Source organism: Eublepharis macularius, chromosome 9 (genome assembly GCF_028583425.1).
Source record: "Eublepharis macularius isolate TG4126 chromosome 9, MPM_Emac_v1.0, whole genome shotgun sequence".
Lineage (NCBI taxonomy): Eukaryota > Metazoa > Chordata > Lepidosauria > Squamata > Eublepharidae > Eublepharis > Eublepharis macularius.
This window is the reverse complement of record NC_072798.1, coordinates 101,184,249-101,211,671: the sequence shown is the minus strand read 5'-3', so window position 1 is coordinate 101,211,671 and position 27,423 is coordinate 101,184,249. Positions and strand designations below refer to the sequence as shown.

The 27,423-nt window shown below is 44.4% G+C and overlaps 1 protein-coding gene across 3 annotated transcripts in view; it reads right to left on the bottom strand.

Moving 5' to 3' along the window:
* The window catches only part of CD36 (CD36 molecule), a 63,152-nt gene extending 48,486 nt beyond the window's left edge, over nucleotides 1–14,666 (bottom strand). The window contains exon 1 of one of the 3 annotated variants that reach the window (XM_054988458.1): nucleotides 14,649–14,666. The gene's annotated coding sequence lies outside the window, so the exon portion shown is untranslated. Of the gene's footprint in view, nucleotides 1–9,537; nucleotides 9,626–14,350; nucleotides 14,515–14,648 lie in introns of those variants that run through there. The other 2 variants (XM_054988455.1, XM_054988457.1) reach the window with 2 other exon arrangements.
* Nucleotides 14,667–27,423: the final 12,757 nt, after the last annotated feature.

Genomic DNA, 27,423 nt, shown 5'->3' with positions numbered 1-27,423 from the left:
TCATCATTATCCTTTGACCCAAACTAGATGTGTAAGATGTAAGTTTTTCACATCCACATATAGCATTCAGACTGAGAGTATATGAGAAGGGAAGAGAGGATTTTACCCAGGGAGGGGGAGGTTTTAGAAGAACACATTTTTTGCTTAAAGCTGCTAACAATCTTAGAAGCTTGGCTTCAACTTGCAAAACTGTACAGGCTTCACAAGGTTAACTAAAACAAAAATCCAGTGGCACATTAATGACTACCAACATTTATTTCAACAAGAGCTTTTGTGAGTCACAGCTTACTTCTTCAGTTGTGTGGAAGTCATGAGTTGTGACTCACACAAGCTCATTTTGAAATAAATGTTAGTCTTTAAAATGTCATTGGACTCTTGCTTAATTTTGCTATGTGCATTGATCTGACTTGGTAGAAAGTGGCTCGGTATGAGTATTGCTAATTCCAAGTAAGAAAAGAAAACACTTTTTCCACAGTTCCATAAGTGTTTGAGAACATTACCGTGCAAGGCATAATTGGCCAAATTACCCGCCAGTTGATTTATTCTTACATGAGCATCATTCAGTGACAGATGAGAGCTTCAAAGAAATGTAGTGTTCAAAATTCTCTGTATGGAATCTTGAACAGGCAAAATAAAAAAGACAGATTGGAAGCAGGAATGTGAACGAAGAGGAAAAAATCGCGGATTGGAAGCAAACGGAAGATATCTGATAAACATGCGGGTAATGGGTGAATGTGGATTCGACCTGCTGCTGAGGCCTTGGGAAGTGAAATGAAACTAAAGCTTTTTTGGCTATGGAGTGGTACCTCTGGGAAGCACAGCTTCTTTCCCTCCATAGTCAGGAGGATCAGGAAAGATTCCTGATACTCCTGACTATGGTCAGCAAGGGAAGAGAAGGACTGACTGTGCAAGTAGCAGAAGCAGTATACACAAATCAACATACTTGCTTTCAAAAAAGACATCTCGTAATTACCTGCGGCATGGTAATAATCATCCATGTATAAGCAATAGCTACCCAGCTAAATGCTGCTTCTGTGCAGATGCAAAACTGGTTGCCGTATCATTAACTTGAAATGCAAAAAAGGATTTGCATCCATCAAAGAGAGGTTAAAATTGACTGAAGAACGACAACATTCAAAACCAGGCATTTCCAGCCATGCCATTCCAAACACCCAAGATCTTTGTAAGAACTGCGTCATTTCTGACCCTTGCTACTAGGGGTAGAGAATGATACCCCTCATTAGGCCAAAATTGGGTGGGGGTGGGTGGGAGAGAAGAGTTGTTTTAAACCATGGTAGTTACTTGTCTGGAACATCCTATGTGGGTGATACCTAGGGTTGCCAGGTACCCTTACCCTCCCGGTGGGAGAGGGGGACCCAGTACTAGACAGGGGCATGAACAGGGGGAAAAAAAGAACATGGTGTTCGTTGTTCATTGCCATCCACGAACAATGAACATTGACGAACATGACTTGTACACGAACATGTTCATTGTTCATTGTTTGTGGGGGCCAGCAGGCTCTCCTCCAGCCATCAAGATCCCAACCGCACCACTCCCAGAAGCCCTACCTGAGCAGGCAGCAGGAAATGTACCAATAATAAATAATAGCTTGGCTCCAGACCCTGACAGCAGCCCTGGAACCTGAAGGGGTAGATCCCTACTGCACTACTCCCAGAAACCTTACCTGAGAAGGCAGCAGGAAAGGTACCAGTAATAAATAATAGCTTGGCCCAGAGCCTGACAGCAGCCCTGGAACTTGAAGAGGCAGATCCCTATCCCACCACACACAAAGAAAATTCAAGCTCCAATGCACTCTCCCTGTCTCTCTCTCAAAATGCCAACAGCAACTGTCTCTTCCTCACTGCCTGCAAAACCAGAGCTGGGAGCCCCCCTCCCCCCTGCAGTTTGCTTCCTTGTAACAAATTTGGAGCTCCACACTTGAAAGGAAGACCTGCCTATCAAGCTAAATTGGGCTTAGATTGGGGTTTCCAGGGCAACAGCAGGAGTTCAGACAGAGTTCAGGCAGTCCCTGCCTCTGGTTGCCAAGGGAATTGATTGCAGGAGCCAGATTGTCTGGCTTGACGAACAGCAACGAACAAGGCTTGCAAGACCACCTGTTCGTTTAGAATGGGGCCTCACAAACAGCTTGTTCATGAACAGCTGATTGGGCTGTTCGTGGCATTTTTTAGTTCGTATTGCTGTTCGTGCCCATCTCTACCCAGTACTCACTGATGTGGAAATCTGCACATGCTTCCAGTCCAACACAATGGTGTCACTCTTTTAGAATTCTCCCATTTGTGGCCAAAATAGGCCCCTGCTTCAGGAAGTGACATCATGCCCCGCTAGGAGCGTGCTGTCACACACTTGTCTGGGTTGCCTGCCATTGGCAGGCAATCATGGGGCGGCAGACAATAGGTCAAACCACCAGGAGTTTGCCCATCAGTGGTGGGCACCTGAGAAGCCTAGCGATCCCTCCGCAACACAAAGAAGGCCTGAAGGTCATTTGCGAGGCTGAAGAGAACAGATGCTTTTGCTGTGCAAGAATGTGATCACACTACAACGAGCCATTCTATGCAAATGATGCCACTTGAAGTTTCAGTCAGTAGCTGCTGCTTCTACAACATGTGGGCTGTTCAGTTTCAGTAAATGCAAGCCAAGTTCCGCACAGGATGGGACTGGACTATCAGCTCTGCTTCACAAAAACAATCTGGCTCCCTTTCAGCTTTTGCAGTCTTTTTTATTTTTGATATTTATAGTCTGTCTTTCTCACTGAGACTCAAAGCAGATTTCACATTGTAGGTCAATAAGATCAAACATACAAAAAACATGGCATAAATTTGAATACAAGCAGAAGCCCCTACAGAGCTGGAGGCAATGCAGGTACACAGCATAAGCAATGTATGATTAAATATTTTGAAATCATTCTTGTTCTGTTTCTTTGTGTTTTGTAAAGCTCTGATTCAAATTGCTTTAATGATGCCTTGTTGTTGGGTTGGTTTCAAAATGTGGTTTTATGATGTATGTTTTAATTGATTAACTGCCTTGGTGGTCCTCGTGAAGTAGAAAGGTAGGATACAAATTGTCTAAAATAAAAATAAAATATAAAGCCCCTTAGTACCAAGCAGTTATCTGCAGTTTAGAATTTCTCTGAGATTTTCATTGGGCTTAATTCTACTCCAATGTATTATAAAAGGTTGCTAGTTACTGATAATTTTTTCTTAAGCTCTTCCTTTCCCTTCCTTGTGTGCCATGATTTTATCCATATATAATGTGCCAAATCAAAGTCTCAACACTGAGCTGCCTTATCCTGTTTACCGTTCTGAGCTAATAATATTCTTGCTGTTGTCAATACATTTTTAAAATAAAAGATATTTAGATTTTACCTGTGCAACAAAAAGCCCCAGAAGACCTTAGGATGACACTTCTGACACTTGTAGATTGCAGTTCCATAGGAAAAGAGGTCACTGCAGGGAATACACCCCATATGTGACCTTTAACAGGTAGAATACAAAACAAGCCTTTAGCTCATTTTGAAATAAATGTCATTTAAGACTGGATCGCCTCCTGACATGCTATTTAAGGAAGAAAGCAGCCAGGGGGAAAGTGGGATTTGTACTCTAGCCATAGCATTAGGACAGGATGGTTGAACCTTGTACCCAAGAGAAGCCAGCTCTTTTCTGAGCTATCATAAGTCTTGATGGGGAAGAAAAGACAGACAGCCACAACAGACGTATTTGTCTGCCTCCCCAGTGGCTATAGACATAGCCCACCAGAACCACTATCAGTGGAAAACAGCACAGGATAGAATGGCTTATCTGCCAATCCTGCCCCACCCTTGATCCATATTGAGGGAGGGTACACAGCAGCTTTTCAACCTTAAAACCAGTACAATGTGATTAGGTCTCCCTACTCAGCAATCTGTGTTTGGCCTTTAAAACCTCTTCTCAGGGATTTTTTTCAAATTAATTTTCCTGCCATGGAGTCCTCATACATTTATCACAAACCCTATTGAAGAGAGTTTTGGGAGGCATGTGTCAGGTCTTGCCAGGTAAATCCCCAAGCACTTTACTGCATCACTCAGGTGTATGAGTTAAAGTTACTTTATTGAAGAGAAATACCAGTATCAAGATGGTCGGACAGGATCATTGGCTGAAGTGACTCAAGGTAGCAAAGCAAGGTTAATTATAGGACAAAGTCCACGCCCCCAGTGGGAAAGAAAGTCCATTAGGATTTTGGCGCACTGAGCCAGGAAGCCAGGGAAGAGGGGAGGAGGGAAAGGATGATTTCTGCTCAGTCTCTTAGGAGGTTGGTGCAGTCTCTGCTGAAACTTCAAGGCCACATTCTCAGGCCTGCCAGGAAACTGTAACCAAAACACCTGTAAGATAAGCAGCTCACAAGCAGTCAGCAAAACAGTTTCCCTCTGCATGTTCTCAAAGGTACACTACACACTGCAGCAAGGAATCCATAACATATGACAGATATGCTGGAGGTATATCTGACAGCATGTTCTACAGCATGCAGTCAATTCCAATATGAAGTATTGGGTCTCACGGCTAGGGCTGTCAGGTCGAGCCTGGCAACTGGCAGGAGGGCTGGGGGTGGGGGAAAGGGGGCACACATGTGACATCAACAATGTCATTACTTTACTTCTTCTGGGTATAGCACAGACATGACAAAGGGTAGCTCTAGGAATCACTGGAAACTTCGTGGTAAAACTGGATTTTATCTAGAAGAGATGTAGCAATGTCAGCAATGTTGTTGTTTTCTGTTTTATTTTTTTCCCCCACCACTGGGTCAGAGCAGCAGCAAGCAACATCTCACCATAGCAGGAGTTCTTAGCGAGCTTACATTATTGCCATGAATGAACTGCAGGCCTGAGACCAGTGGCCTTCGACTTTCCAGACTTAGGGCCAAACTACATGCTATGGCATCCTCGAGTCCAACCCATGGCTGCTGACACCATTTTAGAGGAAAATTCAGCCGTTTAAAAATTGCTGAGTGGCCCTCATCTGATCAGGCCTGCAGTGCAGCAGCACCATGTCATCTTGTTCGCTGCATGTCTTTTCGAGTGCTGAAATAACCTTCTTTTGGCATTTTAAAGAAGATTTCTCATGCAGCCTCCATAATTGTTTTCAGCATTTGAAAAGGTACAGGAGGAAACAAGATTCCACAGTGGTCCCAATCAGAATCAGGCTCTCATGACAATTTTTAAACAGCATAAATCTGCTCTAAGATGGCATTGGTGGCCACCTGTGGGACCTATGGCCGCTGTAATGTGTAGTTTGGCTCTCTGGATCCACTGAACTGCAAGCATATGACAGGAAGTCATGTGACAGAGCTTGATGACAGGACAAGGGGAAGCAAAAGTTATGACCTCACCAGTCTCAAAGTGAGGACAGGAGTCACAAGCTGAACACCAGGAAGTGTATCGTAGCCAGGAACAAGCTAAGGGTCAAAACCATGGACGAATCCTCTCCCCATCTAGTGACCTCATTAGCCTGCTGCTCCCCCCTGTGTGTACACACAGAGAGAGGAAGGGTATATGGTGCCATTGCTCTCTACACATGCACACCTAGTACCAGGTTTTTCCAAAAAGAAGCACCAAAAAATGGCAGTGCTAAAGAGACTTGTGTGATCCTGTAGATGGAACTGTGTGATCCATCTGAGGGTCCCAACCCACGGATGGAAGACCACTGTCTTTGACCACCACAATTGTACAATGGAAGATTATGGGAAGGCAGGCTCAATGACTTCCAAGAAACCGGTCTGCTGTTATGGATCTCAACGTGGCTTGAAAGTGGTTCAGACAAAACCTTCCAAACTTCATTTATTTAGTGCCACCTCTTCAGAGGCCTGCTTAAGGCAGCTAAAGTTAAAAATAAACAACAAAATAAATCAACTCACCACAGGAAAAGAAATAGATTTAGCAACCCCAGTTATAAAGCCACTCCAAATTAGCAGTTACACCTCAGAGGCACTTTGAAGAACTTATAAAACAACACTAAACGTAAGTCATAAAACCATTGATGTCAGTATTTGACTGCCTCAATCTTTACCTAAATGGAACAAGCCTTTAATTAAAAGCTCAGGTACTTAAATGTGTCCTGGCCTGGCACCCACAAGATAGCAAGATATGCAGTGGGTGAGTTTCAGTGGGGAGAGCAGTCCAGAGATGGAGCACACCATGTGGTCAAAATCCCATCTCTGGTTGCTTCTCTCCTAACCTTCAAGGGAAGGGAGAACAGAGGGCAGGACTTAAGAAGACGACCTTTTTCTGGCTAGCTGAAGAACAGGGAGAAGGAAGATCTTCACATCCCCAAGTCTCAAGGCATTTAGGACTTTAAAAATCCAAAAAATGGAGGGATTTTTTGATTATTTAGACCAGAACTAACATTAATTAAGGTGACTTAATATGATTTACTATAAAGATAAAAGGATGGCACACAAAGAATGATTAGTAAAATAGTAGATATTAAATTTTGTATAAGTAACCAAGGAGAAAAGCAGATTTACAACTAAGTTCTGTTACTAAAATTCTTATATCTTAACCTTTATCAGTTTAGTTCATTTTTAAACGTAGTGCCTGTTTAAGTTATAAACTAATTTTAGATCTGTTATTTGTATAAGTTACTGTAAGTCTCCAATTAACTGCAAGTATTGTTTGTATAAGCTTTTCTATGCACTTTCCATTGCCTAATCTTATCTATTTCTAAATTTTTTTTAAAAAAAAAAAAGCTTTCTTGGCTAAAAGAAAAAGAAAAAAATCCAAGGACCAGTATGTTGAATTATGCCCAGAAGTAAGACGGAGTCGCGGTCCAGATATTTCAGCTTCAGAGTGATATGATTAGCATATTCATCTCTGAAAAATAGCCTGACAACAGCGTTTTTGACCGATGCTATGGGACAGTTAGAATCATAGAGCCACAGAGTTGGGAGGGATCTCCAGGATCATCTAGTCCAACCACCCTGCATAATGCAGGAAATTCACAATTCCTGTGATCTCATCTGTATGTGATCAGTGGGATCTCACCCGTCAAGTTGTGACCCAAACTACCATACTGAGGTATCAGTAGAAGCAGGCAGATTTCCTCCACATATAAGGTCACTAGGAGTTCATGTCATTATCAAGTAATCAATGTCAAGGGCCAACTCTTGCAACAAGGAACAGCTGATTATTAAAGACCTGCTTTTGCAAGTACGAGAAAGTCCCTGCAATCAGTCTAGACTTCTCCCAGGTTATACAACAGGCTCTTACACAAGAATAGCAGTTCAGATAGCAACAAGATTATTGATTGTTGTTGCCAAAGGTCAATAAAGACCCTTCGTGACTGTACTTTGAAAGCCGATTTATGTTAAGGAGATAAGAGTGCCAATTCAAAATACCGTTAGCACCAAAAAGCACGCAGAGTTGAAGCTCTCTGTGAAAAAGAAGTTTTGTAGAAGCTCTTACAGAAAATGTCGCCTGACAGCACACTCAATATGGACATGATAGGATACAGAAAATGGCTCTTCACACACATTCTGTTACAGTAACCTTCACAGCCACCCTAATGTAGGACAATAATAGCTTAGGCAGGAGGCTACGAGTGAGAGCGACCTGCTTTCAGGCCACCTCAGGAATTCGTGAGAGATGGGACTCTAACCTGAGAGTTCCTGATATGTCACAGCAGATCTCATTAAATACATAAAACATGCTTAATCCTAATACTCTGTTTCTCTCACCCCCTTCCACCCTGAGCCCTTTGGAGGGCACAAGGAACCATTTCACCCCATTTGTTTCTTTGCATTCTCATAAACGCATGAACCTGCCTCATGCTAAATTAAATAATTAGTCTATCAAGGTTGGTATTGCCTACTCAAACTGGCTTCTGAGGACCTCACGTGGTATTCTTTCATTTTAAAGCTATTCTCTGATCCTGTTAGCTGGAGCTGCCAGGAGCTTCTGCATGGGGTAGCAGAGAGAGAAAGCAACTTGCCTAGGCCCACCCAATGCATTTTAAATTCAGTAGGGATTAAGCCATGTTCCCTCTGATTCAGATTCTATATTCCAACCACTCGTGAGGATGCCCTGTGTGGGGGACATTCTTTTATTCCTCTGTGTACCAATGTGAGGCTCCCTTCTTTCTAGTCTGAGTAATTAACCAAGACTTCAAAATTGATTATCTCAGAAAAAGTTAATTCTCCAATAAACTTGATGTACAAGGCAGATAGCAAAAGTACATCACAGAATTTGGTATCACCCATTTTTATACTTTTCAGAAGGAAAAGATACAAGTAAACAATTTCATTTACAGAACAAGAAATTAATACACGAATGTGTAAACAGTCAAGTGAATATATAAACTATCAAATATGAGTTACATGATGTTCAAATATGATGGACTGACTGGTTTTCATATCTGCTTTGGGTCAAATACTATAAACAAAATCTTAAGACTCCAGTGATATCTAGGATATATCCAAGGCTGAGAGAGAAGGGCAAAAAGGAAAAACATCCGAGACCTTATTCACTCAAGGATTAATATGCTTGCTAAGTTCAGTTTGACCTTTATCTTGTACTGACTAAGCACAGGAAGAACAGAGTAAAATGAAATAATAAATATAAAGTGTACGTGAGTGCATGTTGATTTGAGACACTTGGGAAACAAAAAGCAACAGTGGGGTACCCCAAAATTCTCTTAACATCCTGCTCTTGGAAAGCTTAAATGGGCCTCCTAACAGCCTCCTAAGCAAGACGACATCCTGCTTTTCTTTTTTAAAGTTTCCACAGCTTCAGCAATGTGTGCCTTCAAATCATTGAAGAGAAGAGAGCCCACCGTTGGTTTACTATCATATTTATCATATTATCATATTTATCCTGGAATGTGGCATATGCAGCTTTCCTTACCCCCTTCAACAATTTTCAAAATTTCTTCTTCTGCTCTGGTTCAAAAAGCCTGATCTCCTTTTGCTGTTAGTCAAGCATTTCCAAAAAAAAAGCTCTTTTCATTGTAACTTCTAAAATGAACTGGAACCAAAAACATTTAGAAATGTTCTGAACTTTGCACCAAAACTTGTAATTCCACTATTCAAGTTCCAGATATAAACATCAGACTAGCCACCATCTCTTTGGCAGGCACAGAATAAGAGATCTTCATTTCCAAATGGCCTCCATAATAACAAATAAGTCAATATTAAAATGCCGTTGTATCCTATCCTTAAAAAGAGGGCAAGTATTTGAGTATTCAGGGAACATTACTCATCAAGTTTGAGGGGATTATTTCTGAAAAGAAGTTAATTTTTTCACTGCAAGTGAAAAAACAAATTTCTTACAATCATCTAATTCCAAAAGAAACCAAGTTCCATTATGGAGTAACCATACTAAGCAGCTTAAATAGCTAAAAAAAAAAATTCTAGTTCCTAAAGAGAATTAGAAATATACTAATTCTCTTTGAAATTACATATTACACCACAGTGAGAATCTCAGAAGAAGCCTCTCTGTTTCCCAATCATTGGGTATTCAGGGACAAACTTCAAAAAAAATTAGGAATGTCTTACCTCTACTGTGATAATAGAGGACTCATTTACTATGAGAGAGAATGTTGTTGATAAATTTTCTACTCTTGTCACCAGAGTGACTGCATCGGGAGGTAAATGGCTTTTATGTAGTCCACTTCTCCATTTATTGCCAGAAAAAATGCTGACCACATATTGCTGTTCCAAGGCTATTTTTATACTGCTAAAATTTTTTTTAAAAAAGGAAGCCCTATTATGAAGAGTTTCTAGGGGTGGGTGTTAATTTCTGATCCAACTAAGGCAAGTGTCAGGGAAGCAAAGGGAAACTCCTGTGGATACCAGTTGCTCTTTAACACAGAAGCACACCCAGTCCTAGTTATTCAACACACTTCAAGATCACAACAAGCAAGCAGTACAAATTAAGATGTTCCTAATTATGCATTATGTTGCATACAATGAGACAGTGTCTTTGTAAACGTGCTGGAAAGACCATTGTTTTACTACCATGAACTGTGTGTCCTAGTTCCAGGTTATCCCCACCCCCCACCCCCCACCCCGCACTTTAAAAGTTGCTACGCAAATGTAATCAAATCCTTTTCCAACTTTTGGAATGGTCAAAAAACAGGAAATGAACTCTTGTCCCTCCGTGTCTCTGTTTCAGTCCACTATCACTGTTGTATTGCTTCCTACAATGTTCAAGGTACTTCCTAAAATACTTTTACCTGAATAGACTAGGCACGCTAACAAACTAATTACTTAACCAAAAAACTAAAAGGATGCCAAGAGTCCGTGAGTGAGAGACAATCTCAGACTTACTGATTTTTTTTACCCAAGAAGAGCTATTATCAATAAAGACAAATGTTCACAAGTTGAGGAATCCAGACTGATTTTCTAGGAGACACATTGAAAAAGAACCCGATTTCTACCTTTCACAGCAAATAGCACCCTCCCCAGACTTACCTGGTGGAGCCGGTTGTGGGCTGTTGGGGTGAGGAGCATGGGGGCTGCCATTTTTCCAGGGGTAGCAGAAAAAGACAAAGTCCCCGTAATACAGATTAACACAAAAATAACTATTGACAAATAGAATATACAGCAGTAAACGCTGACTCATTTAAATAGACCCTGAGTTCGGGCAATAAACATAAATACACAAATTAGCAACACAGAACGAAATGTATTGGAGCTAGAACTCCAATACATTTCATTCCAGCTCCAATACATTTCGTTCTGTGTTGCTAATTTGTGTATTTATATGTTTATTGCCCGAACTCAGGGTCAATTTAAATGAGTCAGCGTTTACTGCTGTATATTCTATTTGTCAATAGTTATTTTTGTGTCGATCTGTTATTACGGGGACTTTGTCTTTTTCTGCTATTCATACCCGTAATTACCTCTTTACTATTTGCATGTTTCCAGGGGTGGCAAGGCTCCCTGCAGCCTCTGCGGGCCTTCTGTGCCACCCTAGTTCAAATCCCAAGCCAGCCAGTCAAGGCGGCTGGCCTGGGCGGTGGAGGGCAGAGAAAGGGCAACAGACTCGAGAGGCGAGGCTCCCTCTCAAGTCCGCTGCCAGCACTTATCAGGAGGTGCTAGCCCTGCCCCTCCCTTCTTGGCTTGGGGCCTGCTTCCCACCCAGCCCTTCCTTGAGCTTTTCTTATTGGAACTCTCGTCACCATGCATGGTTTTGGGACTTTGGGTTGGTTAGGGTTTGTTATAGGTGCATGCAGGAGAGGGTTGTACTTGGTTTTCATTTCTCACAACTTTGGAGCAGGCAGTTTGGGCACAGATCTGTTTGCAGAAACATGGCCTGTGAGCTCAGTTTCCTTATTATGGAGATCTTCTTAAAAGATCTGGTGAGTGTGGCATGGCAGGTGCATGCCCAGCTCGGGGGCTGTTGAGGCCTACTCATTACCAGGTACCAGAGGACAGAGCCGGATCGATGGGGGGGCAGGGGGAGTAGTCTGCCCCTGGCGCCACCAAAGAGGGGGTGCTGGGCGCAGCTGCCAGCTCCGGGAGCACGTGGGCAGCAGGACAGGGGGCGCACTTGCCACGTGCCCCCTGTCCTGTGGGGCAGGCAAAAGGCAGTGCAAGTAGCTGGGAGGCCGCCTGCACCATCCGCCTGCCCCGCAGGACAGGAGGCATGCAGCAAGCCGCCCCCTGTTCTGCGGGGCAGGTGAATGGTGCGGGCAGCCTCCCAGCCACTCACACTGCCACCGCCAGCCCCATGACACACTGGGACAGCCGGCTGGCCACGGGGTGGCACGCACCATCCTGCGTGATGACATCACAGAAGTGACATCATCACGCAGTGCCAGGAGCGCGCGTGCACTGCGCACATGAGTGGCCAGTCTTCGGTTGCCCTGGGCGCTGGCAACCATAGATCCAGGCCTGCCAGAGGATCCACACAAGACCACGTGAGATCCCACTAGCTGGTATCCCATTGTTCCTCCCCTCAGCAGAGGTCTGAGGGGGTCATTGGCTGGCAAGCAGGTCAGCCAGTGCTGGATTCTGTGCCCTATGCAGTGCCAATGCTCTGCAAGCTCTAAATCAGTATAGCTGTGGCCTCTTTGGACTCCATCAGGGTTGTCTGTGGTGTGTTGCTGCTTTGCCCCTTTGCCCCTTGCTGCCCCATTTTCTTAAGGTGCGAGGGGTTATGTGTTCAAGTTCAGAAGAATTGCCAGCAGTTAGTGGCTATTCTTTCCTTAGGCCAAACTTTATCTATTCCTCTTCCAAGTCATGCCCAAAGCTCAGTATTACTCCCCCTAATAGTTTGATATCTTTAAATATAGTTTATGAAGGAAATGCACCATTTTGTTTTACACTTTCAATGGCGCTTCTTTGCTGTTGTAGAGCAAAATATTAAATTCTGATTGTAAAATAACAACAACAACAACAACAACAACTGCACTTACATACCACTCTTCTAGACAGATTAGTGCTCCTCTCAGAACAGTGAAAAAGTCAGTATTATTATTATCCCCACAATACAGCTGGGGAGCTGGGGCCGAGAGGAGTGGCTTACCCAAGGCCACCTGCTGAGCTCGTGGCACTCGTGGGATTTGAACCAGCAGCTCGCTGATTTGCATCCCAGTCACTTAATCACATGTTGGACTGCTAGACACTATCCTTATTACTATGGCTTCAACACATGATACTGGGTTTTAAAAATCCACACAAAACCCAAGAAGCTTTGCAGAAGCTGGAAAGAGAGTCCAATAAAGTCTGGATAGAAAATTCAGGGAATGCCACAAACAGTTTTCTTCTATCAATTCCTCTCTAATCATACCCTTTCTTAGATATTCATTTTATATTTCCTGCTGCAAGAAATCTAACTCCATATTCTCACCACTTTTCTAGTGTAGTCCTTTAACTTACATTGGTGTAGGTAAATTTTTTGGCCGGGGGGGGGGGAGTCTGCCTATTGATGCACCAGGAAACTAAACAGCAATGGTGGCAGGGGGACAGAGAGAGTGGGGGGTTGTACTTGTCCAGGCACACAGGGACGAGGTTGTACCCCAGGGCCCAATTCTGCCGTTAGACTGACTGGCCTGGCAGCTGTGCTGGTTTGAGAGGCCTTCCTCCCATATCACCAGCCCAGTGGTTCTGGCAGTGCCTCAATGGATCCGCTCAGTACTTGGGTAGAGAACCAACAAAAGAGTCCGGCCAGTCAATGACCTGCAAACATACAAGGGATTGCCCACCCTGGAGCTCCTTTCCTGATAACACCCTAGGATATTTTGACCACAACAAAATTTAGTTGACAAAAATCGATTGGAAAAGCTATACTAGCAGAGATCCTGTTTTCATCCCAGCTGCTAACCTAGAGCCAAGCTACAGGTGATGCCTGGGCGCACATGCCACGTCGCTCTGCGGGGGCCTGGCGAGCAAGGGGGGGAGATTCAGCAATGCTCCAGCCTGCCCTGTCTGCTGTGTGGGGAGGGGGGTAGGAGAGGGGCCCTGAAACACCCACCCACCCAAGTGGAGGGGAGGGGTGCGCTCAGCAAGAACCCGACACCTGTACTCCCCTCCTGACCACGTATTCTCCCTCCCATAGACTGCTGCTCTGTCAACTTCAAATTAAATGGAGAGCCAAGCTGCAAGGATGCCTACAGTTCCCATCAAAACTTGAGTGAAACTGACACGTGTCTAACTCATGTCAGTCGTCACTTGTAGCTTGGCTCCCAGTCATAGTTTTCCAACATAGTTTTCCAATCAGGCTGAGAGGACAAAGCAGGGATAAATCTTTCCACAACACAATCCTATACATCTTCATTCCAAAGAAAGTCAAAGAGTTCCAGAGGGAACTACTCTCTGGAAAGTATGCTTAAAGGCACAATGCCAAGATAAAAATTCTGAAGCCATCCCACATAAAAACAGACACAATAGTTACCAGTGTTATCACACAACTACTCACTTTACGAAACATTGTGATGTAAACTTAGTTTAAGAGAGTTTGACAAGGTTGTCATGCAGGTTCACTTAATAAAAATATAATCTTCACATGTAATCAACCTCTCTCTCTTGCTACAATTAATATATAAGAAAAGATACTGCTTTCCTAGTGTACACTAGTACTGAAATGTGATCTAGATCACAGCCAAGCACATTACAACACCAACTGCATCTATCTATACTATTAGCAAAGCCATTGTAAAATGGTACTCAAGTTTAAAAAATTCATAGCACTGTAATTAATATCCAGTTTAGGAGAGATCCCAATATCTTTCATTAGAAATGAGGCTTTAAACAGTTTTTACACTTTTCCCAGTCAAGATAGTCAGCTAACAGGCAAAAATCAATGCACAGTTACCACACAGGTAGGAGGCCTCCATCATCAGTGCCTGAAGGTGCTACAAACCTGAATGGATGGGAAGTTGTTCTTTGCAGTCCAACCAACAAGATTTCAGTAGAGTTGTAGAAAAAGCTGGCCAGGTTGCCTCTTTATTTACAGGGGAAATTAGGTTGCTGTAGCAACCCTATAGCAACCTAGGGCACTTCAGAGTGCCCTAGTCCTCCAAGAGTCCGTTGGTCTTTCATCAGCCTCTGAAGGGAGAAAGAGGCCAGTTGCAGATGTTTATAAATGCCTCTGTGCCTTAATGGCCTCAAGAGATAAGGATGAATTGCCACAGCCCAGGACAGCCCTTTTCCCTACTTACTCTTCATAAGCAGTACCAGCCCAAGCAAGAGATTAACAGTTTTCTCACTCCAGTACAGTAGTTGTGAACTGGTAGGAGGTGAAGGTATCAGGTATTTATTGTACAATCCAGGAGAACAGGTTTGAAAGGCTGAAGAAACTTTCCTAATCACACTGAACAATTATGAGGAACTTTTGGTCTACTAAAGCCTTCGATAACTAATTAATCCAAATGCTTAACTAATTCTCATCAACATATACTGGAGGTAAACAATGATGGGAGGTACAAGGTTAAGTTACATATCAGAAACAATACTGTAAGTAAACGACTGGTCAGGCTTCATTTTGGAGGAGGAAACCACCAGAAGATAGAAGCCAAAAGGAGGTGGATTAGTGAGGTGCTGTGAAAGACTTAGCTGATCCTCAGTCTGTGGTCAGAGAACTTGAGGCAGAAATCCACTCTGTCCCCGAAAATCTAGACTTTCACTGTGCGTGTGAAGTGCTGTCAAGCAAAGACGACTTAGGGCAATCCAGTACGGTGTTCCAGGCAAGAGATGAACAGAGGTGGCTTGCTGTTTCCTGCCTCTGTGTAATGGCCCAGGACTTCCCATTCAAGTACTCACCAGGGCTAACTCTGCTTAGCTTCTCAGATCTGATGAAATCAGGCTAACTGGGGCCATCCAAGACAGGGCTAGATTTCTCTAGCCTTGTCCATTTTCAACCAGCCTTTCCTCAGCAGACCCTTCCCAGAGACCCCCATAGATGAAGGTGCTCTAGGTACCACTATCTTATCCTAGGTAAACATACACACAAGACAAGTGAAATTTCAAGAGCTACCAACATTTTTGATGCAACTTGGTAGTTTTAGACTCTGGACTCAACCAACTACAGGCCGGTCAGTCTAAGTTCCGTTGCTGGGAAGATATTAGAGCAGATTTTAAAGGGATTGATCTGTAAGCATCTGAAGGACCACTCAGTGATCCGGGGAAGTCAGCATGCTTTTGTCCCTAACAGATCTTGCCAGACCAACCTGGTTTCCTTCTTTGATCGAGTGACGAGCTTGCTGGATCATAGGAACTCTGTCGATGTGATTTACCGGGATTTCAGTAAAGCTTTTGATAAGGTCCCCCATGACATTCTAATGGGTAAACTGGAAGATTGCGGACTGGACTATAGGACAGTTCGGTGGATAGGGAACTGGTTAGAGGACCACACCCAAAGAGTGGTGGTCCATAATGTTTCATCAGATTGGAGGGAAGCGTCCAGTGGGGTGCTGCAGGGCTTGGTTTTGGGCCCAGTCCTCTTCAATATTTTTATCAATGATCTGGATGAAGGGGTAAAGGGGCTACTCATTAAATTTGCTGAAGATACCAAATTGGGAGGAGTGGCAAACACCCAAGAAGATAGAGTTAAAATTCAACAAGACCTGAATACTCTGGAGAAGTGGGTGGTTGTGAACAGGATGCAATTCAACATAGATAAGTGCACAGTATTACATGTGGGCCACAAAAATGTGAAGCACAAATACTGGATGGGGGATACACTTCCGGGTAGTAGTGTATGTGAAAGAGATCTTGAGGTAAGAGTGGACTGTAAACTAAATATAAGCAGTCAGTGTGATGTGGTGGCAAAAAAGGCAAACTCAGTCTTGGGTTGTATCAAAAGGGCCATTGCATCGAAATCGCAGGAGGTCATAGTCCCTCTCTATACTGCCTTGGTCAGGCCACACCTGGAGTACTGTGTGCAGTTCTGGAGGCCTCACTTCAAAAAGGATGTGGACAAAATCGAGAGGGTGCAGAGGAGAGCGACGAGGATGATCAGGGGTCTGGAGACTGAGCCCTACGAGGAAAGGCTGAGGGCCTTGGGAATGTTTAGTTTGGAGAAGAGGAGGTTGAGGGGGCACATGATTGCTCTCTTTAAATATTTGAAAGGTGGTCATTTGGAGGAAGGCAAGGAGCTGTTCCAGTTGGCAGCAGAGAATAGGACCTGAAGCAATGGGTTTAAATTACATGCAGAAAGGTACTGGCTGGATATTAGGAAAAACTTTTTCACAGTCAGAGTAGTTCAAAGTTGGAATCAGCTGCCTAGGGAGGTGGTGAGCTCCCCTTCACTGGCAGTTTTCAAGAAGAGACTGGATGAATATTTGTCAGGGATGCTTTAAGCTCATCTTGCATTGGGCAGGGTGTTGGACTAGAAGGTCTGTATGCCCCTTCAAACTCTGTGATTCTGTAGAGAACCCCTTTGTCATTAATGACAAGCATGCTGTGAGCCATAATTCCAAGAATGCCCTGAAGGGCTGAAAGGAATAAAGGCTGAAGTGAACTGAGTAGAGCTTACCCATCTCTAGCAACAAGACTATATTTGGGGGAAGAGGATTTGCTGAGTCAGGGTGGCTGCCCCCTAGATCCAACCCAGTAAAATGTCCTGAGATTTTCATCTGAAGAGTAGCAAACTTAAAATTCTCTTGGGCAACATTAGTGGCACTTCTTTTCCCAACATGTAGGGGGAGGAGAGAAGACTGTTCAGAAATCTTAAATCAGCTGTTAGCCATATCTCCTTTGGTAGCCCCCACAACTGGACCTTCCTAGTTTTATAATCAGTGGGAATGCATGAATAAATAGTGAAGTAGCTCAGTGTTTGGCGCTTGCCTTCCATCTCAAACTGAAAAAGTTGTAAACCATTCTTCATTGAAAATGAAGGCTAAGACACAAGACAGAGCAAGCTTTCTGTATCTGAGAAGCCTGGAGAGTGGCAAACTTTCTGCAAGAATCATTTCTTCTCACTTTCGTTTCCCAGGGAATCAGGGATAGAGTGGATCCCAAAGACAATGGCTGTAGCCTTGCCACTTGGCTCAGCTTGCTCATGGTCATCACCAGTAGTCTTCCAAAGCAGGGAACTACCAGGCAATTTCTTGGTAAGCTAAACACTATTGAAGGAGAACTGGGGTGGTGCTCTGGCTATGACCCGCTGGTCAAGCATCAGCTTGGCATGCAGAAGCTCCCAGGTTCAATCCCCATCTCTAGTTAAAAGGACCAGGCAGTAGGTGATGAGAAAGACCTGAAACCCTGGAGAGCTACTGCCAGTCTGCGTAGATAGTGCTAAATTTGACAGACCAAGAGTCTGATTCAGTATAAAGCAGCTTCACATGCATCCACAGAAGCAACTTTTACATCAGACACAAAGTTGAAGAGTGCTGGTGGCAGTGGTGAAGGCACCAAAATGTTACTTAAATATTTCCCACTAGTGGTGTGCACTAAAAAAATTTCCATTTCAGTTTAAGATCTGGGGGTTCCAAACCGACTATGCACCGTTTCTGGTATTTTTCTGACTGGGGCATTGCCAGTTCAGATCTAACCCAATTGGCTTTTTCATTATGATGAGTTTCAGTCCCGTTCTTTACAATGCAGGTTTCCAGGATCTTTGGGGCAGATGTTTTTGTACTTGTAGAAAGTGATGCTGAGTCATAGCTGACTTATGGCAACCCCTGGTGGGGTTTTCATGGCAAGAGACTAGCAGAGGTGGATTGCCATTGCCTGCCTCTGCAACCCTGGTCTTCCTTGGAGGTCTCCCATCCAATTACTAACCAAGGCCGACCCTGCTTAGCTTCTGAGATCAGACGAGATCAGGCTCACCTGGCCTATCCGAGTCAGGGCTTTTTTGAACTTAATGGCACCAAAATCACACAGAATACAGTACTCCCTCTAAACCATCTACCCACTGAGTTTTTCCACAATTACACTACACATACACACAACAATGGACCCAGAAGAATGTGGATATTGGTGGGTGCACACACTGTGGGAAAGCAGGGCAGAGGCAGTAACATGCACAAAAAAATTTCCTGCTTTATGTTCACTTTTTAAAATTGTGGCCTATGATTGAAGTCTTCCAGGGCTTTTATCAAGTTAGATTGATTGAACAGATCACTTGTGCATGTGTGCATGCTCACACGCACAGACACACACCTGTGGCACTTTTCTCACAGTGACTGTCCAAGTGCTCTGATTGGGGTGGGGGAGAGAGACTAGTGTCTGGGCAGTGCTGTAAAACAGATGCACCCCAGCAGGTCTACTCAGATGTAAGTCCCATATAATTCAATAGTGCATACTCCCAGGGAAGTTTCTTTTGAATTGCATTCTATGATAGAAGTCTCCCCTTTCCCAATGTTTCCAAAGCTGATAGGGAGGGAGGGGGTCTCCCTCTGTGAGGACCCACAGGCAGGTAGACATTGCTGTTTCCTGGGTAGCTACAAGTAGGGGTGAAAGGGAGACACACTCACGCTCATTGGTCCCATTCCCCCTTCCTGCTCTCTCACAAGCCTCACACAGAGACTATTTGGTGGGACGGACTCATTACAATTTAGTTTCCCAGATTTGGTTCAGCATTCCAGAAGCTGCTTTAACAAAATAAAAGAGTGGTTTCTGGCTATATTTTCAGCTCTTTCCCCCTTTTTGCATGTCCCTATTTCCTATTACCCTTGAGCCAATATAAATGTTATGTTATGAACAGCATCATAACTAAAAGCTAATTCTAGTAAAAAAAAAAAAAGTAATGGAGGGGAAGAGAGAATTGAAGGTGGGAGGAAAATATAAATGGGAGCATGGACATCATGGGAGTTTTCAACTCCCAGGTATAGTCTCGTCTCTGCAAATTTTTTCAGTTGCCAAACTCTCTGGCTCATTACATATGCAAACGTTTGTTTTCATTTTCAAAGTACTTTCCTAAAGTTATGCAATTGTTTCCCTTAAAGTACCTTTAGAATTAAAAGTTTACTTAGCATCCAAGCAACTGACCAATTTTATTTTCTTTGGAACGCAGATTCCTCTGGACTTCCCCGTACATCCCTAACAGATGCACAAGAGACCATTGAGAGAGTTTAGATCCAATTTATGTTTAAAGGTATAGCCCACCCTATTCCAAATCTTCAATAACTAGTCAAATTTTGCTTCATCATTCCCTTGTGCCCCAGATCTCTCTCTTAGCACTATTAAAGTCCTTCATGGCCATTTTCACTTCTTTAATCTCCCTCACTGGCCATTTAAAAAGCCATCAGCAAAACAGCCTCTTATCCTCTTCATTTTCCCAAGGAGAATATGGTTGCTGCTTCTCTCAGAGACAGACCTACAGAGCAATGCTATGTAGAGTTGCCCCAACCTAAGCCTCCTGAAATCTTGCTAGCCACTTACCTGCCAGTAGGTGCCAGAGGAACAAGTTCATACTGAGGTAGGGTGGCAAAGACAGGTCATATGGAGATGACAAACAGAAAAAGGAAGTACAGAGGTTGCCCTTGGGAAGCTACACAGCAAATCTGGTTTCAGAGGCGCCTCTTCCTGCCAGCTATGCAATGCCAAACACAACAGAAGGGGACTGCTTTGGAGAAAAGAATTTTTTTATTATTCGAGCTTAGCATTTTTGAAATTATATGGGGCAGGAAAGAGAAAGAAAGGGAAAAGTATTATAAACTGGCTGTTCCAGAGAAGTTCATATGGGCTGCCTGTGAAGCCCTGTAATTACTCCCCTCCCCCTATACCACATAACATCCACTCCCTTGAAGGAAGTGCTGGTTAGGGCCATGCTTCACAAAGCGTTGAAGATAGGCTGACAAGATAGCTCTGCTGGCCCTGACACTTGCTCAGGCACGCCAGCAACATAATGTCTTCAAAGCACCAGGCTCCAAAATCTCTTGGCTCAAGCATGGCTTTTTTAAAAGTCTTGCAATCAAGTTTGTTGGTCAGTTGCAATGAGGAACTGTTCCTGAAACACTCTGCATTCTTTTCTTTGCACAGGGTAAGAATATCTGGATTAGCATTTCAGCTTCTGATGCAAGAACTGCATAGCTACCCGGGTAGAAGAAGTGTTTTCAAACAGCCAGCAGGCTTGATGTTATCCTGGGATCAGTAGACAGAAGTATGCCAGCCGAATACACAGTCACTTAATAGCTGCACTGGTATTGCCTAGAAAGACATCTCACACTTAGGTGGGGATCATAATGAACAGAATTAAGCATTGCAGATAATAATATACAAGATTTTAATGCCTATTCCAAGCTACAGTGTGAAAACTGTCAATCAGACACAAAATGCCAGAGGGGAGGAAGGTAAAGATATCCATGGAAACAAAGCAAGTTTGCACATTCCAATATGAAAAGCACCTCCTTGCATTTCTGAGAAAGAGCCTTCCCTTTGAATGACAGCTTGAAACATGCTGAATTCTCAAAAGTCCTCTTCAATGGAGTTTACTGCCACTGGTTATCCTATGGGTCAAGATCCTTAGGTAGGTCCCGGAGCCCCATTTCCTGGGCTGCAAGCTACTACAGAGCTACAATTTAGGGCTGCCTTTAGACACATACTGAAAAAGGAATGCTGCTATATCTCCTACATTTGTTTGCACACACACTGAGGGCTGTAGTAGAGAGGACATTTGTCTAGGATTGTTAAGTGGAATTCTCTGGATTTCTCTTTGCCAAATTTCTCCCTGAAATCCAGCAATCCATTTCTATTCCTCTTTTTAGGAATTAGAATCAGTTTTGAGTCAATTTCTCTTTCATGAAGAGGAAGATTCGATTTAGATCTCTAAGAGGTAATGTATTTATTTATATACTATTAGCATAGTTGCAAATTAAGTAAAGGGAGCCCTAAAAGAAACAATCAAACACAAGTCAGGACTTGTCTGAACATATTCTTGCTGCATCAGACTGCTTTTTACCCTTTGTATCGCATTGCAATGGCACAACAACTGGCAGAAATCCATAGGTGAGGAATTCTACATTATTAAATGGTTAAAAACCTCAAAAGATAAATTAATGATAAAAACACAGAGAATTCCTCTTCTGAAAGAGGAAAAGAGACTAAAAGGAATTAATTGCTATATCTAAAAAAGAAATTTTCTGAAACAGAAATCCACACACACACCCAGAACCACTCTACATTTGTCACAAGTTCTCCACTGGGACTGACAACTATATGGCAGCTGCCAGTCCCTAGGGAGAGCTCCCTCAGAAAGTACCGTGGGACCCTGATTTGGGGCAGGACAGTGGTGCGGGGGGGGACAGGGGAAGAGGCTCCTACCTCCCCTCCATATAATCCCCCCAACTCAAAACAGCAGAAAACAGCCTTTTCTCTCTCCGGCCCACCTTAAAAACAAACAAAAAAAGATAATCCCCCAGCATAAGCTTTTGCGGACAAGAGCCCAAGGTACATAAGATTGTGGAAAAATTCAGATTATAAACACCAGGATGAAGGGTAGGGTTGCCAGGCCGAGGCTGGCAACTGGCAGGGGCACTGGGGGCAGGGAAACGGGGTGTGCAATGTCTCTGACATCACTGCATCACTTTCAGAGAAACCCTGGAAGTGACAAAAAGTATCTCTAGGAATTGCTGGAAACTGTATGGTAAAACCATACCATTTCTGGTGATTGCTAGAGCTACCCTTCATCATCTCCAGGTAGGCTTGCCAGGTCCCCACTTGGGGTGGGGAAACCTCCCACCCTCCACCTTCCGCCTCCGCTTACTTGGCCAGCAGGGGAAAGGGTGTGGGAACAGGCAGCGCAGGACACACCCGCGCTCTGCAGTGGGCCAATTTGGGCCCCAAGTGGGCTGAATTGGGCCCGTTTGGGACATAAATTGGACCACTGTAAAGCACAGGAGCTCTCCCAGCAGCTCTCCTGTGTGATTGTGTGACTTCTCAGAAGTGACGTCATTGCACAGCCCAGGAGCACATCGAGAAAGGTGAGTGCCAGGCTTCCGGCCTCCCACCTGGAGGGTGAGGGGACCTGGTGGAAACCCTTCCTCCAAGTTCTACCCAATATTGCCGTAGTGATGTCAGCAATATTGCTGTTTCTATTACTTTTCCCTCAGTTCTGTTTGGCGGGACGGCACACAAAAGGGCTTGCCTGTGGGAGGCCTCCTGCTGTAGCAGGAGCTTTCTCAGTAAAGCTGCACCAAAAACAACAAAGGAAGCAAGCCAAAAGGTATATTGCCCTATGTACAATTTTACAATAAATTTACAATAAAGACTACAACAATAAAGAGCAATGTAGTACACAACTATTAAGAGCAAGAAAAGTTCCATCAAATTTGTTCAAGTATTCAACAGGTAAGTGGTTCTGTTTATAGTCACGTCGCTGTTAGTTCGTGTAAATTCATCCCAAAGTCCATAGGAGCTGTTTGAAGACAACGAAGAGCGCTGAGTGGCAACGAGCTTACCGGTCCAATCCAATTTGGCTCGTTTCAGGACAAATCCTTCATCAGGCCTACATTGCTCTTTATTGTTGTAGTCTTTATTGTAAATTTATTGTAAAATTGTACATAGGGCAATATACCTTTTGGCTTGCTTCCTTTGTTGTTTTTGGTGTAGCAGGAGCTTTGGCAAAGCCCCATCAAGGGCCACGAAATGCTGTGGACGTACACGGAGCGAGGGCCTTTTCACACTGGGTTTTTGCTGCAGCTTGGCTTCTTTGTGGTAGTCGGTTTTCCCCTCCTTTACTCTCATTCCTTTGGCCAGTCATTGCTCCCCATGTTTCTGCAGACCACCGGTGGGGTGGGATTTTAAAGAAAAACCTGGAGAGAACAGCCTGCAAATGATATTGTGGTGTAAGGGAAGGGGGAAAACCAAGGCTGTGACGAAACACAGCAAAAGCCCAGTGCAGAAAACCTCTGAGATGCAATTATGCAAAATTCAAACACAATGAGGAAAAACACATTCCTCGTGGCAATAATTGTCCAGGTCTCTAAATTTGTTGAGCTAACTGAGACCTGTAAATAGTGGTGCCAACTCCGCCTTGAGGAATTCCTGGATATTTGAGAGCAGCTCCTGGGGAGATCTACCTTCCAAAGCTGCCATTTCCTCCAGAGGGACTCATCTCAGTTGTAATATTGTAACCCCACCCTCTACAGTACCCAGTCATGGCCTGGTTTTTAAAAAATAATTTAAAATATTGTCAGCAAATAAATAGAAGCACACACTTTCTTCCTGCAAGCAGTTCTCCCTCTTGACTCGTGCCGCAAACCTTGCAGTAGAATCCTCGGTAACATGGAGATTTCAGTGTAGCAAACCGGAGGAAGCTGGGGGGGGAAGCTCATCTTCTATCCTATGCTTGTATGTTTCTCCAACATACAAAATCATGGAAGCAGAGTTAAACATCAGGTAGGGCATAGAGGAAATGCACGGCTGGTGCAGAAACAAAAACCAGTCCCAGTCCACAGCAAACAGAACAGGACGGACACCTCACAGCCTCCTTGCCCGCTAGACTGTTGTAGTTGCCTAGCAATGACCAAGGCATCCAGTTCTTAAAGCCGGAAGTGTTTTAGTGTTTTGAGGGGGGGGGTGTGGGGGGTCAACCCCAGATTTGGGGGTTGTTGTTTTTTTTCATTCCATATTTTTCTTTTGCAACCCTAGTGGTTTTCTTGAGTTTGTAAAAAGACCTGTTTTGTTGTTTTATGGCTCCAGTCTCCAGATTTAAACATCCACCGATCTGGCCAAGTTGAGAATTAGATAAATTGCTGATCACAATTTTACATGGTGCTACAAGCCCCCTTAAAAAGAGCCTGGTGTTATACAGTGAGCTTTAATTTCTCCTAATTGTGGCAAACACTCACCCACTTGTTAATTCAACAGACACAAGAGGCTGTCACAACACACTTGCACACTGCATTAATTGCATCTGAGGAAGTGAGCTCTGACTCATGAAAGCACATGCTAGAATAAATAGTGTTTATCTTTAAGGGGCCACTGACTTCTGTTTATTTCCCTACAATAGACTGACACAGCTAGCCCCCTAGAACATACAACCTGAACTCTGAACATTAGTTCCTTTGGGCTGGATTCAGCTGTGGTTCCAATTTCTATTTATTATTTTCTTTTATTTAATTCACTTTATATTCTGCCCTCCCCACATCAACAGGCTCAGGGTGGATTACAATCGGTATAGTAATTTAAAATCCATATAACTTTAAAACCAATAAAACCACATAAATATTTAAAACACACATCAGCAGATTTCTCCAATAACCACCACTCAACCATCTCCAAAGTATTTAACAGGCTGGGTAGGTGGGGGGGGGGTATGTTTTCCTCTAGTCAGCTGGTGGGGAGGCCCAACCGGCATCAACCATACACCTTGCAGAACAGCTCCATCTTGCAGGCCTGGCGGAAAGATGTGGCCAGGCCCTAGTCTCTTTAGACAGAGAATTCCACCAGGTTGGAGCCAGGACCAAAAAAGCCCTGGCCCTGGTCAACACTAGGCGGGCCTCCCTGGGGCCAGGGACAATTGTTTGTCGCTGGATCAAAGCATCCTCTGGGGCTCATATAGGGAAATGCGGTCCCACAGATACGCTGGTCCCAGTCCGCATAGGGCTTTATAGGTTAATAACAAAATCTTGAATCTGATCCGGTACTCCACCAGTAACCAATGCAGCTGGCGTAATACCGGTGTAACATGTGCATTAGAACGCATTCTGGTGATGACACGTGCCACCGCATTTTGGACCAGTTGTAACCGCCGGATCAAGTTCAAGAGAAGACCTGCATAGAGCGCGTTACAGTAGTCTAACCTAGAGGTGACCATTACCTGGACCTGCAGTTAAGTCGCAGGTTGAAAGACAGGAGGCGAGTTGTCTGGTCTGTCGGAGATGGAAGAACGACGACCTGGCAACCACCATGACCTGAGCCTCCATTTTCAAGGAGGCATCCAGGATCACCCCCAGGCTCCTAACTCTCGGAACTGGTGTAAGCACCGCCCCATTGAGCGTAGGAAGCCTGGGCCCCAAATCCACACTCCTGCGACTCAAGTACGGGATCTCTGTCTTTGAGCGGTTTAACTTCAGCCGACTCTGCCTCAACCATCCAGCCATGGCTTCAAAAGCATGCTCCATGACATCCAGGGCCGATCCAGGCCAGCCAGCCATCAACAGGTATAGCTGGGTGTCATCAGCGTACTGATGACACTCAAGCCCGAAACTTTGCATCAGCTGGGTGAGGGGGGGCATATAGATGTTGAACAATAATGGGGAGAATATTGCCCCCTGCTGCACACCACACACTAATGGATAGCTGGATGACAACTTCTCCTCTAGCACCACCCTCTGTCCCTGACCGTGGAGAAAGGAGACAAGCCACTGTAATGCCATCCCTTGAATTCCCACATCAGCGAGGTGGTGGGTCAGAAGATCATAATTGACCATATTGAATGCTGCTGAAAGATCTAGTAAAATCAGCAGTGCCATTCCACCTCGATCCAGGTGTCTGTGACGGCATTCCACCTCGATCCAGGTCATCCAATGAGGGTGACCAGCAGTGCCTCAGTCCCATGGCCTGGGCAGAAGCCAGACTGGAAGGGATCCAGGGCCGAGGTCTCCTTCAGGAAACTCTGCAGCTGTTTCTCCACCGCTCGCTCAATCACCTTACCCAGAAACAGGAGGTTCGAGACTGGGCAGTAACTGATAGGGTCAGTGGGATCCAGTGATGGTTTCTATAACAGGGGCCTCACCACAGCCTCCTTTAGTGCCCCGGGAAAAACCCCAGAGCCCAAGGATGTGTTGACAATAGCCTCCAAGGAATCCCATAGTCCACCAACACTGGCTTTCACCACCCACGATGGACACGGGTCCAGGAGGCAAGTGGTAGGCCTCACCACCTGCAGGATCCTGTCCACCTCCTCCCCAGAGAGAGGGCTGAAATGATTGAATACCAACACAAAGACAGCCAAGGGGCCTCTAGTTCACATACTGTGTCAACTGTGGCTGGCAGATCGTGGCAGAGAGACAGGACTTTATCAGCAAAAAAGCTTGCAAAAGCCTCACAGCTAATGGCCAAATTCAAATGTTGATGGTCTCCACCCGATAAGGAGACCAATGAACATACCACATTAAACAATTTAGCTGGGCGTGAGCTAGCTGACACAATGGAAGCTGCGTAGAATTCCTTCTTCACAGCTTTCACTGCCACCTCATAGGATTTCATAAGTGACCTGTAAGATATTCTTGTCTCTTCGTCCCGAGATTGCCGCCACATGCGCTCAAGTTGTCTTAGCTCCCGCTTCCTCTGCCAAAGCTCCTCCATATACCAGGGAGCTCGGCGACTGCAGGGGCGAAGAGGACGGTGGGGTGCGATTTTGCCGATGGCTTCGGAGAGCCAGCTTCGCCAGTCTTCCACCAGCTCATCCAACGAACCACCATGGAGCATCGGTTCCTGCAGAGCATTCTGGAAACCAATCGGATCCATGAGTCTCCGCGGGCGAGCATGCTAACCATTGGCTGTTGGCTGTTCTATGCTAACCATTGGCTGTTGCAGAATGAAAAACTGCTTTTGAAACTGCAGAATTGACAAAGTCAGAGACAGCGAGACAGACACCCACATTTGGGCTGTTTCTTGATGTTGCTACAGGAATGCCAAAACTAGTCCAAAGGTTACTAAATCAAAGTTTAGGTTCCTATTTTATTTTCTTAATTATCAAGGGCCAAACATGAACATGAGGACTATTAGAGAGAAGCTTGACTGTTCAAAGTCTCCAAAGGAGGTGAAAACAAGACCAGTCAGGTTTGGGAAAAACACAGTGGGACTGAAACATAAAAACAGACTCCCAAGAGAAGAAGACTGAAGATGTTGTTTCATTTTTTTTAAAAGGGTCCACAAATAAGTATGCATCTGACGAAGAGAGCTGTGGATCTTGAAAGCTTATGCTATAATAAAGTTGGTTAGTCTTAAAGGTGCTGCTGGACTCTTTACTATTTCACAAATAAGTAGAGGTCCTTTGGAGGACAAAGGCTGAGTCCCCACCAGTGCAAGTGGCCCAGCAGAATA